The sequence below is a fragment of the Balaenoptera borealis genome (assembly GCF_965194805.1).
Source record: "Balaenoptera borealis genome assembly, chromosome: 3".
Lineage (NCBI taxonomy): Eukaryota > Metazoa > Chordata > Mammalia > Artiodactyla > Balaenopteridae > Balaenoptera > Balaenoptera borealis.
In genome coordinates this window covers 151,854,879-151,868,491 of record NC_138866.1, presented here as the reverse complement: position 1 = coordinate 151,868,491, position 13,613 = coordinate 151,854,879, and the positions used below count along the sequence as shown (strand labels likewise).

The 13,613-nt window shown below is 36.7% G+C and overlaps 1 protein-coding gene across 6 annotated transcripts in view; it reads left to right on the top strand.

Moving 5' to 3' along the window:
* The window catches only part of ZFAND6 (zinc finger AN1-type containing 6), a 75,698-nt gene that overhangs the window by 38,546 nt on the left and 23,539 nt on the right, over positions 1–13,613 (top strand). Inside the window, exons 2-3 of one of the 6 annotated variants that reach the window (XM_082388597.1) lie at positions 2,804–2,960; positions 12,768–12,891. The exons of 3 other annotated variants lie outside the window; for them this stretch is intronic. The gene's annotated coding sequence lies outside the window, so the exon portion shown is untranslated. The remainder of the gene's footprint in view (positions 1–2,803; positions 2,961–12,767; positions 12,892–13,613) is intronic. 2 more of the 6 variants (XM_082388596.1, XM_082388595.1) reach the window with 2 other exon arrangements.

Genomic DNA, 13,613 nt, shown 5'->3' with positions numbered 1-13,613 from the left:
GATTAAAATGGATAACCACAAATCAGTTTAGATTGCTGTTGAATTAGAGTTTGAGTGTATGGAGATGAGATAGGAAATAATGGTTCGCTTGTTATTGTTAGGTATTTGGTTGAAATCCTTAGAATATCAGGTCCAAATATTTATTTTTCTTAGGTTTTATTTTGAAATAATCTCAAATTTATAGGAAGTTGCATTAATAATACAAATAATTCCCATATACCCCCTGGCAAGATTCACTCATTGTTAACATTTTGCTACATTTGTGCTATCATTCTGTTATATTATTTTTTTTTCCGAACTGAGAATAAGTTGCATGCATCCTGTCCCTTTACCATATAGTACTTAGACATATATTTTCTAAAAACAGCATTCTTATATTTTCAAGGACATTCCAGTTATCATATCAAGGAAATTTAACACTGATATAATACAATTCTCTAATACACAGCCCACATTCAGATTTCTCTAGTTTCCTCAATAATGTTCTTTAATAATTTTTTTCTCAGTCTAGGATCCAACCCACAATCATTCATTGTGTTTAGTTGTCATGTCTCTATTTTCCTTTAATCAGAACCATTTCCTTAACCTTTCTTTGTCTTTTATGACATTGACACTTTTGAAGAGTGACAGACCATTTATTTATAGAATATCCCTCAATTTGGGTTTGTCTCATGTGTCCTTGTGATGAAATTTAGGAAATATAGTAGCTTGGGCAGGAATTCTACATTATTGCTGTGTGCTTCTCAGGGCATCACATCAGGAGGCATATGTCCATTTGTCCTGTTTTCAGTGATACCAACTTTGATCTTTTGATTAATGTAGTATCTGCCAAGTTCTTCCACTTAAACGTTATTATTTTCCCTTCTCCAATAAGTAATTTGTGGGGCGATACTTTGGGAGTTAATATATGCTCTTCCTCATCAAACTTTCATCCACAAAGAATTTTAACAAATGGTAATTTTGCCTGAATCCATTATTAGTATGACAGTTGAAGTTCAAATATTTACTTGCACAAACCCAGTAATATAGGAGGGAGGCTGTTCTAACTGTTGGATTCTTTAGCTTTAGGAAGTATTTTGTGTTGAACTGGAATTTGTCTCCTGAGACTTTGACACATTGTTTCAAATTCTGTACTCTTGTGCCACTTGTGAGATAAGACTGCTCTTTGCTTCTCTTTAACAGCCCTTCATAATGCATTCCCTTTTTGTGTTTTCTCTAGGTTATGTACTCCCGTTCCTAACAGTTTCTTGTGAGAGGTAGCTTTCCTGAATTTATAACCATCCTGTTGGTTTCCTGATAACACTCATTTATCAATATCATACTTAACATAGAGTACCAAATCCAGATACCAATTCCAGATATGGTTTATACCAATTTCAGATATAGTTTGATCGGTGCAGTAGATTGCTCTTGCTTATAATCTAGCTTGATACGTAAGAACACCAGGCTTTTGAGACAAATAAACCTGGATTCAAGTCCTTTCTCTGCCACTTATTAGCTGTGTAATCATCAGCAAGTTCGTAATATCTTTAAACTTCAGTTCCACAACCTGAAAAGAGTTGGTAATAATTTCACCTGCCTTTTAGGGTAGAATGAGGATTAAGTGTGCATGTAAAATTCTGGGGATGGTGTCTCTTGCACCGTAATCACTCATTTAAATGTTAATTATTATTTTATAGAAAGGATGTTTCTGTTTTTACAGCCCATGATTGGTGCAATTTATTTTTTAGCGTTGTAGTTTACTGTAGACTCATTTAAACCTGTGGTGAAAATCAGAAAGTTTTAATAAGTTATACTGAAGCACAGTTAGCCTGTTGAACAAATATTTTAACTTAAGTGAAAATTATTCTATCAGTTACAACTTTTATAAAGCTCTGAGTTATTTTTTAAATTATTTATATGTACAGTATAAGTAGATTATAAAGAAACATTTGAGTTATTTTGAATGAATCCTAAAACCTTTAGTCATCTTTTATGACATAGCAAATATACAGTCAATTTTCAGCATTAAGTAAAACTTTAAAAATTAGCCAGTGAATTTTGAGTGTTTGGATGCTGTCTATTTCTCATGGTGTTTTAAAACCATGTTGTTAATATAAATAGTAAATTTACTCTGTAAAATCCTAAAACTTTTCCTAAAATTTACTATAGAAATTGGGGTTAATAATGTACCTTTATGGGGGAAAAATTGTTATCTAGCTATTTTAGGACATATTGATTGAACGCAGTTTTATTTTCCAGACAAGCTTTCTATAACACTTGAGTAACCTGTCGCAATAATGATACTACAGAAATTTTAATCTGTGGAGAAATGTGGTGTGTAACCCTTCATTGTAAATGTTAGAAATATGGCTCCTCTTTCTGTTACAATGGGACCAAGAGTCTCTTTCTCCCCAGTCAGGAGGGTCCCAAAGGATATTCTTGGGACACTGAGGGCACCCCGCTATCTCCTTGTAAAAGTTGTTCTTTAATTGGTGGCTCTTTATGCTAAAGAAATTAGCTAAACTTTAGGAAAAAAGAAAAAATACCTAGTTTTGCTTACTTTGGGCACAAATGATTATAAAAAGTAATTCTTCCTTACCTAGCCTGTGACCAGGTGAAGAAAAATCTGTATGTTAAAGTTACATATTGTTAAATTATACATTAGTGTCAGATACCAAATGAAATGTTTTTCTTAATTTTACATAGCAACCCTTTTTATATAGTTATAATAGTGAAAGCACTCCTTAAAAGTTTAGACAATTAAAATGTACATAGTCAATTTGAACTGTCTCAACTCTGTTTCATGTTAAATGTGTTACAGGAATGAATCTGAAGTCTGCTGCAGTAAAACACTGAAGGCTTTAAAATGTTTTCTTGCATAAAACTCAAAGTTTAGCTGCTTATGAGGATAGGGAAGGCAGGAAGCTAATGTCTGTCTCAAGATACAGGACAGCTGTTTGCTCATCAACCTCAACTGTGTGAGTAGACTTAAGCCTGTAACCCTATGTAATTAGGCATAATTTAAAATTTTTAAAATCTAAAGTGCTTAAAGATAACACATCAGTGTGATGAGATATTTTTTAGGGTCTATTTTTTTTCTGGTGGGTGCGATGTTGAGGGTGGAGTGGGTGGTAGATTTTTATTTATAAAATATTTTTGAGAATATCACTTAATAACCATACATCTTTTTTCATCATTATTCCATTACTGTGAAGCAAAAGAATATAATTCTTTAGATCTCTATTTTGCAGTTGATTTCAGCCTTTTAAAATTAATACTTTAACCAAACAGTCATGAAAATGTATTTGGGGAATATGATGTTAGATATTAGTATAGAAAATTGCTCTTGGAAATAATTTAATAACTTAAATTATACTTAATAATTTTTTAAAAATTTATTTATTTGGCTGTGTTGGGTCTTTGTTGTAGTGCATGGGCTTCTCACTGCGGTGGCTTCTCTTGTTGTGGAGCACGGGCTGTAGGCACACAGGCTCAGTAGTGGTGGCATGCAGGCTCAGTAGTTGTGGTGCATGGACTTAGTTGCTCTACGGCATGTGGGATCTTCCCGGACCAGGGATCGAACCCATGTCCCATGCCCCATGCATTGGCAGGCGGATTCTTAACCGCTGCGCCACCAGGGAAGTCCCTAAACATGACATTTCTTGATGACACACAGCTGTATTTGTCTGGAACATGAAAGATTGGTCTTGCATCAGATGTAACTCCACAAAAGAGGAGGAAAGGAAGCAAAACTATGTCTTAAAGAATGTTGGTGAAAGTTAGGTATATTTTCTCTGGGTTTTAGGTGAAGTGATTTTTAGCAAATTCAGCAAAGTCATTATAATGATATTTTAAAATAAAGGCATGGATGGGTGAATTAAGTGGTGTTGCAGGTTTTGAGTTCTGTCAGTAGTGACTGCTTCTTGGATTAAAGTGAGCCATTTTTTTACATTTAGTTGCTGATAGAGTGCTTTTTAATCTAGAAGCACTGGTAGTGTTATAGATGGTGCATTATTAAGTCTTTCAGGAAGGATTAGGTATCAGTGGTTTTATTGTAAGAGAATCTCCTGTGTTGGGGATGATCCTACTAAAGCCTAAAAAAAGTAGTCTGGGTTTCAGCACTGACCATCACTCTTACTGTGTGTTTAGAAACATGGTAGGTGTTGTGGGGGGAGGTTGTAGCAAGAAGTAGAAACATGGCTTTATGTTCTGTGAGAACTTGCTGTTTACTGGAATCTAATCAGGGGCCAGAACACATCTGAACAGATACCCATTCTAACTGAAAAAGGGAAAGGGGGAGATTATTTTAAAAGATATGTGAAAAATCGTGTGGAATTGGCAAGAAGTTTACAGCTTTGGTACCTTTCTATGTGTTTGGTGTTCTTCCTCTTCTCCACCCCAACCTTTTCAGATTGGTTCATTGGGTCAGGTTTTCACCCATGTCTGCTTAACTTTTCTGGAGATATTATCCCATGGTACCAATGGAGCAACAAGAGTTAAGACGTGTAGGTAGTACAGGTTGTATTAAAAGGGAATGTTAACAAGGAGTCATAGTTGGCAAGTCTAACTGCAATTTGTTTAACTGATTAGGAAGCAGGGAGGGGGCTGATAATACTACCTTCCTCATATAGATATGGTGAAACTAAATGAGACAGTTCATCTAAAGTGCTTAGCACAGGGCCTAGTACATGACACCTAATGTTTTCAGTGAGTACTTACTAATGTATATCGAAGTATGTACTTTTCTGATCTGATTTTTTAATTTAGGGAGAAGGTTTGGAGAACTTAAGATTAAATGATGACCTATGGATACCCCACTCAGAGCATTTATTTCAGAGGTGGAGTGGCTGCCTAACTGGGCTGGTAGTTATGCCCTAAACTGTTCATGATATTCTGTTAACCTTAGATTGGCTTACTGTTGAGCATTGTATGTTTTTAATCAGGAGCTTAGAATAGTTTTTCCGTATTTGTTTTAGCCATTTGAACCCTTTGTTCAAATGAGATCTTTTACAGAAACCTGATATTTAAAAATACTAAAAAGGAACTGTTCTGCTTGAAGCAGAAATGTTCAACCCAATCTACCATCTCAGTTTTCTCTTCACCTGTGCCCTCTGCCTCAGCAATCATTGACAGAATGCCTAGTTATAAGAAGTAGAAGCACACTTAAGAGAAATTAATTTAATGAATGATTGCCTGAATGGATAAGCATGCATAAGCCCATGCACGCCCTTAGATGTTTTGAGATTTTATTTTTGACTCTGGCTGCTTGTAGACTGGCTGTTAACTGAAGTTGGCCATGATATTGGTTTATCTTGAAAGGTGGTACTAATAAACAACCCCAGAAACTTGTATTTTACTTTACAGATATTGTTGACCATACCACATATCACATTGTGTTCTCCTTATAAACTATATATGAAACACTCACTCTTATGTTATCTGAGTCAAGGTTAATTGTATTTCTGAGTAATTGATTTCATTTTTCTTTTGAATATTGTACCTCTTAACTAGTCATATCCTTTGCATTGGCTACTAGGAAGAGTAGAGTCAGCTGAATGGCTTCTAATTAGCAAAAAAGCCCTATGGGCATGCGTTTTGTTTTAACAATATACCTGACTCCTCATTTTTTCTACCACGTTGTCTTGGATTGACCATTTTTGCTTCTGTCTAATGTTGTCGTATAGCATGCATTTTTAAAGTCACCTTAAATCCTTTTCAGCGCACCATGAAGTACATAAAAAATCATAGTGATGTGTTTAGTGAACAGCACTTGTTAAATCCTCCTTCCCATTATAGGGTGATGGGATTCTCCATTGCTTATAGGTTTAAATTCAGACACCTTAGCGTGGATACAAAGCCTTCACTATATGGCCTTACTGTTTCTAGGATTAGTCCATCCTGTATTCCAGACACACAAGATTCTCTCGCCTGATAAGATACCGTACTTGCTTTATCCTTCCCCATAATTATAAATAGTAGGTATAAGCACTTACTAATCAATGCATCCTTTTATAAACTTTGGTAGGAGGATGTTAGAAACCTTTCCCTCACACTTGTAATCAAGAAATCATCTCAGTAGGAAGTAAGATTAAGAGATCTCCTAACAGGTGATCACTGTCTGTGAGACAAAGGACACCTTTTATGTACCTGCCCTTTGTGAGCTGTGGGTAAAGAAGGAGTCTTGGATTTATGACTGTAAGATGTTATGGAAAAACCCGAACGAACTTTTTGGCCAATGCAGTATTTGTGGCTTCTTTCTCACTACCAAAGTGGAGATGAGTAGTTACCACAGACTATATGGCACACAAAGCCTAAATTATTTACTTATCAGGCCCTTTAGAGAAAAAGTTTACCAACTCGTAATCTACAGTGTTGGGGATACAACCCTGAAAAAACTAAATAATCATTTTGTGTATTTAATTTGGTTTTTCTCTTTTATATTAGTCTTTACAGACTATATTATTTGTTCATTGTTCATATTTCAATTCATATTGAAATTCGATGTTGATTACTATAAATAGCTCCCATAACTCTGAGTTTGTGGGGTATGTGTCCTTAGTAGGCCTTTCCCTGAAATGAGAAACTAAGAGCTGTATGCCCAGATTCTGTCCAAGGGTAGACTTCAATTTGGGGTATGTGGGTAGGAAACTAGAATGAGGAAGACTTTACTGTGCAGTACCTGTATCCCAGAATAGGTCAAAGAGGAAGAATACAGTGAAGTATAATTAGTTTCAAGATTTAATAAAATTAGTACTTTTATTGTTTAATCAGGAATATTCGTTAAGTGGTGCTTTTTGGGGGGGAAGAAGGTAAGAGTATGGTGATGAAGAATACAGTGGCTGCTGACTGCTAGTACAGTTTGGTGCATGAAGCCAAGGCTCCAGCTTGTTTTACCTTCCATTGCTTTTATGCTGCCAGTCGACACAGTGAAAAGGCAAATAACAAGTTCTTGCTTTTATGAAAATAGTTTTGACCTCCTGGGCCTCTGAGAGGATCTCAGGGGTTGGATCCCCAGGGGGTCCACAGATAAGCTTTGAGAATTACTGACCTAGGGCATGGACTCCAGCCAGACTGCTAAGGTTGACTATTAGTTCCATCACTTACTAGTACTAGCTGTATGACTTTAAGCAATTTACTTTAACCTCCCCATGCTTGTCTGTGATATGGTGATAATACCTATTGCCTAGGTTTGTTATGAGGATAAAAGAGTTGAAGTTTATAAACGTGCTTAGAACAGTGCTTGGCACATAAAGCACTATATAAATATTATTAAATAAAACCAAATGATAAAGCCAGTTATTTGTATAAAAAGTGTTATACAAAGTTTCAGAAGAACAGGAGAGATTTAATTTAGAGATTGACCATACAATGGAAGAAATCAGGGAGAAACATTCATTTACAAGTATTGGAAACTAAGTTGGAGATTTGCCTTAGGAGAAGAGATTTCTTAAAGGGGCTGGGAACAGGGAGGTGAAGCACAAATTCATGCATGTTGAATTATGAGGTTTAAGGTCAAAGAAGAAGAAATAAAAAGAAGGTTCATAAATGTGGATCTTGCATACATAGAGCTTATTTTGTTAGTCTTTTGGAGAAGAAAAGTGAATGAAAGCCCATGAATGTGGAAACCAATGGGAAAATTTGAGTGGGTTCCCCATTTTGCAAAAAAAGGTATTGGGTTGCCTTGTGCAGGTAGTAACTGCCTAATTCTTTAAGATACGCAGTATGGAACCTAGGTCGGTTTGAGAACGTAAAATTGACTACAACTTTAATTATAAAATTACTATGTTTGGTATGCCAACTTAGGCAAATTGCTAAATGAACCTCTCTCTGAGTGAAATGAATTAGAAAAGATACCCCACAGCTTAGAGTGTGAGGCTAAGCATCTTTGTTCAGTGCACAAACTGTATAACATATGTAGTGGGCCCTGCTGGCAAACCTAGATCTTTTCTCAAACAGCAAATTCAGTTTCTTTTAAAAGAGCCTATTGCAGCCTGTTTGCCTTGTGGTAAATACTTGGTTACTACAGGTTGTAGTACAAGGCTGCTGCTACCTTGCCAGCACAGTTTCCTTCATGCATTCAACAAATATTGAATGTCTGCCATGTGCCAGGCATTATTTTAAGCATCAGTGAACAAAATGGACAAAATCTCTGCTGTTACAGAGGTAACATTTTAGTAGAGGGAAGAGAGATAAGTGTAATTTAATAGTAAATTAAGATGAAAGGCATTAAAGAAAAATAAAACTAGAAAGGGTAATAAAGGATGCTGGTTGCAATTTTAAATGGGGTAAAGGAAGCCCTCTCTCAGAAGATGACATTTGAGCGAAGGACCTGAAGGAGATGAGGGAACCTAGTTGTAGTGACTTCTGGAGGGTAGAAGTTACAGCAGTTACAAAGGCCTTATGACAGGAGCATAACTGGCATATCTGTATATGATCAGGGAGGAGTGGGAGAGGAGGTCAGGTAATGGGGGAACAGATTATAAAGAGCCTTTAAGTCATGGTAAGGTGTTTGGCTTTTACTTGGTGAATTGAAGGATTTTGAGTAAGCAAGCAGTGTGATCTGCTTTAGATTTTAACATGATCACTGGCTGCTGTATTGAAAATACACCATAGGAAGATAAGAACAGAAGCAAGGAGACCTAATATACCAGTAACTATATTAGTTATCAATTGCTATATAGCAAATTATTCCAAAAACTTCATGGTTTAAAACAACAAACACTTATTGTCTCACACAGTTTCTGTCAGGAATATAGACGTAGTTTAGCTGTATAATTTTGGCTCAGAGTCTCTCATGAGGTTGCAGCCCCAGATGTTAGCCAAGGTTGCAATCATCCAAAGACTTAACCAGGGCTGAAGGATTTGCTTCCAAGTTCACTCATACCCCTTTTGGCCAGAGACCTCAGTTACTCAGCAAGTGGGGCTGTCCTTATGACAGTGGTAGCCGCCTTCCCCGCAGTGAGTGATCCACAAGAGAGAGAGAGAGAGCAAGGCAGTAGCCATAATGTACAGTTGTCTTTTATGACTAGACTCAGAAATGACAAACCAACACTTCCACAGTACTCTGTTGGTTATCCAGACCAACACTGATAAAATGTGGGAGGGGACTACAAAGGGCCAGAATATCAGGAGGCATGGGGATCATTGGGGGCCACCTTGGAGGCTGGCAACAAATAGAAAATGAAATTTTAAAAAGATACCATGTATTGCCTTTTAACAAATTAAATACTTAGGAATATCTAATAAGAAATATGCAAGACCTGCACGAACACTGTCAAAACATTACTGAGAACTTAAAGAAGACCTAAATAAATTTAGGAGTCTGCTGTGTTTGTACATCTGTAGATTCAACACAACCCTAACAGGTCCCCCCCACCAACCCCCCCCCATAGAAATTGACAAACTGAATCTAAAATTTGTATGGAAATGGAAAGTGCCAAGAATAAGCAACACAGTCTTGAGGAAGAATAAAACTGATACCAGCTCTCCAAAATCTATAATAACTTGAAACAGGATAGACGAATAGACCAGTGGGATAGAATTGAGAGTCTAGGAAAAGACCCGCATTATGTGTATGATAACCCATGTACGGACAAGAGTGAGACTGCAGTGCAGTAGGGAGAGGACAGTCTTTTCAATAAATGGATTTGGGTTAATTAGATAACCATATGGAGAGAAACACGAATCTTAATCCCTACCTTATTCCATACAAAAAATCAACTCCAGGTGGATTACAGATCTAAATGTGAAAGGTAAAATAATAAAATTAGAAGGAAAGTAGAGAGCATCTTCGTGACCTTGGAGTAGGCAAAGATTTTTAAAATAACTATAAAAGATAATTGTTAACAAAATCATATTAAGGTGAATTTTGGTTTCAAGACACCATTAAAAATGGAAAGACAAACCGTCGTGGAAGGTAAAGTAAGCAAAAGACAATCCAACAGAAAAAAATGCACAAAAAACTTAAATAGGCACTTAACAAAAGAGGATTTTAAGAATATTTAAAATAGAAAGGCAGATGTATTAATTTCTTAGGGCTGCAATTACAAACTAGGAAACTTAAAAACAACAAAAATTTATTCTCTCACAGTTCTGGAGGCCAGCAGTTCAAAATCAAGGGGTTGGCAGTGCCATGCTCTGTAGAAGCTCTAGGAGAGAATACATTTCTTGCTGCCAGATTCTAGTGGCTGCATGCATTCTTTGGCTTGTGGCCACATCACTCCAGTCTCTCCCTTTGTCTTCACATCACCTTCTCCTCTGTGTCTCTCAAAACTCTGTCTGCCTTTCTCTTATAAGTATACATGTGATTGCATCTTAAGCCCAACTAAACAATCCAGGCTAGCTCCTCTTCTTAAGATCCTTAATTTAATCATCTTTTGCCATATTAGGTAGTATTCAGAGGTTGCAGAGATTAGCACATAGACATGTCTTTGGGGCTACCATTTAGCCCAGTATAGCAGGCAGTACTAAGTATTGGTGAGGTATGGAGTAACCGGAATGCTCATACATTGCCAGAGGCTCTAACGTTGCCAGGAGTGTGCAAATTTGTATAACTGCTTTGGGAACTGGTAGTATCTGCTTAAAGGTGAACATACATATACCCTATGACCCAACATGTCCCCTCCTAGGTATATACTGAGCAGAAATGCGTATGTATGTTAGTCAAAAAACACATACAATAATGTTCATAACAGCAATATTTGTCATAGTCATAAGCTGGAAAGCTCCCAAATCCCTATCATCGCTAGAATAGATAGTGGTTTAGTCATGCAGTGTAATATACTAGATAGCAAAGAGAAGGAATGGACTGTGGTTAGACACATTAGCATGGTTGAATCTCAAAAACAATTTGAGAGAAGCCAGACACAATGTGTGTACACTGTACAATTCCATTTATTAGAAGTTCAAGAATAGGAAAAGCTAACCTAGGGTATTAGAAGTCAGCATAGTGGTTATCCTTGGGGAAAGGATAATATTTGGAAAAGAGCATGAGGAAGCTTTTGAGGCGTACTGATGATAATCTGTTTCTTGATTGGGGTGCTTAGTTACCGAGTTGTGTTCAATTTGTGAAAATTTAAGCTTTACACTTGGGACTTGTATATGTTTAAAGAAGAAAAGAATGGGAGTTGTTGGTTACTTTTGTAGGTTTCTTTACTATAGGACATCTCAATTGAACTAATGGAGTATCTTTCATTTTGATATGCATTGATTATTCTGTTCTGTTTGAAAGTTTTAGTAGAGCAACTTGATTATAACATTTGTAAGGACTTTGAATTGCAAGTGACAGAAGCCCAAAGCAAACTAAAGCAAAATGAGAATTTGTTCACATAACTGGGAAGTCTGAGGGGTGGAGCTGTCCTCAGTAAGCCTTTGTCTTGGCTGTCTCCTTCCTACCCATTTTGGCTTTGCTTACCTTATTTTAATTAATTATGTGGACTCTTTCTCCATTGTGGCAGAGACGGCCACCAGCAGCACCAGGTTTACATTGTATTGTCTTCAACGTAATCTCAGAGCAAAGTCTGCCTCTTTCCCAGTAGCACCAGTAAAATCCAGGGAGGAATGAGTGATTGGCTCAGACTGAGACATAATGCCCCGGCTTGGATCACGTGCCCACCACTGAGACAGGTCTGGCCCTGAGGAGGAGGGGTTAAGCCTACCCAAAGCAAATGAAATGGCCTTCCCACAGGAAAGAGAGGTTCTGTTAATCTGAAAGAGGAAGGAAACATACCAGGCAGACAGAAACTATCAGTTTCAGGAATATGGATGTCTTCCCAGTCCAGTTATTGAATGATTTTATAATTATTAAGACACCACGGATTTTATTTAGCCTTGGTGAATAGAAAACTGTGTGCTAAAATAGAGGACAGTTTGTACTAAGAACATTACTGTCATTTTTCACATCATAGCTACAACTCTCTGTATAAACTATACCTGGTGATACAGATTTGGATGAAATATTGCCTTTCATAATTCTTTCCCCTTATTGGGTGATGAACATATACTTAAATAAGAGATGAGGCTTAGCAAGAGCAAACAATACTTTAAATTTACATTGCTTGGATTAGAGAATCCCACAGTTAATAGTACCTGTGCTTGAGTCCCATGTCTACCTAGACTCCCCACATCTTCTTCAGTGGTGATTGCATTAAAGTCATTTGCTTATTTAATCCAGAGGTTGGCAGACTTTTGGTTCATCACCTGTTTTTGTTCAGCACATGAGCCAAGAATGGTTTTTGCGTTTTTAAGTGGTGGGAGGAAAAATCAAAAGAGGGACATTTTATAATGTGAAAATTCTGTGAAATTCAAATTTTGGTGGCTATAAGTATAGCTCATTTGTTTACATATTGTCTGTGGCTGCTTTTACATGACAACAGCTGAATTGAGTAGTTGTAACAGAGACTGTATGGCCCTGAAGCCTAAAATATTTACTGTCTGGTCATTTACCGAAAGGTTTGCCAGCCACTGATTTACACATTTTTGGGCAGAATGTGACAAATTAGAGTCAGATGATGGGAATGCCAATCAGAGTTTTTCTGAAACCTGTCTTCTTCAACTGGAAACACTTATAGTGGCTTCTTTTTGTGAGATTTATCATACCAGTCAATGAAAACTTTCCTTATATCAATAACTGGGAGGTTTGTATATATTAGAATTAGCTTTGGAGTCTCTTATCCTTACATAACGTAGTATGTTGAAATTGATGAATTATTTGCTGGGAAGGAATATGTAGTATCCTCAGAGATGTATTCTCATGTTAGCTGGACTCGCGCCTTTTTGTCTTTCAGCCCAAGAAACAGCAGGAAAGACAACCTGACATAGGGAACTGGGGACTGCTATACAGAGAGAGAACTACAAAGCATCCTCAGTGCAGTAAGAACCCTAATCCAAAGTCCCTATACTTTTATCAGAGTGAGTAGCATTTGTCCCAACTGTTCTATATTGAGTCATACTTTCTGATCTATTTGTTTTATGAACTTTCCTAGATATTTCGTAATCTCTGCAAAGGTTCTTGACCTCCAGAACATAGGTATGTTGCCCATATGATAGGTATCATCATAGGTTAAGATTAGGTAACTGAAAGTGAAGGTAGCCTTGAATTGGAGAGTATAAGCTCTATCTAAGAGGGTCCTAACTGATTGGTTTTAATTTGAGGAACATCAGTCCACTGTTGTCAGGTCTTGCTGTTTTTCAAGAGAAGCTGGAAACCTGGGATTTTTATTTGACATTCCCCAATTTCTGAATGCTAACAATTAATTTTTAAAAATTAATATGTGCTGGCTTACCAAACATGCCTGTGGGTCAGATTTAACTTGTTTGCCAGTTAACAACTTCTGTATTTAAGTCATCATTATAAATTATATATCCTCCCTATTTATTTCAGGAGGAGGGAGAAGAACAATGAAATGAAAAATTGTGTGTGCCTTTTGTAACTGGCTTGGGTTACTGATCATTCTTGCTGAATGACTGTTTCAGTATATAAATTATGAGTACTGTGATTGAAACATTTTTCATCAATCTGTTTTCACCCCTTTTCAATGGAAAATAACCAGTTTTTGCCTGACATGAATACTTTTAACAATAATGAAATGTGTTTATTCAACAAAATATTTTGTAATATTCATATTAGGCAT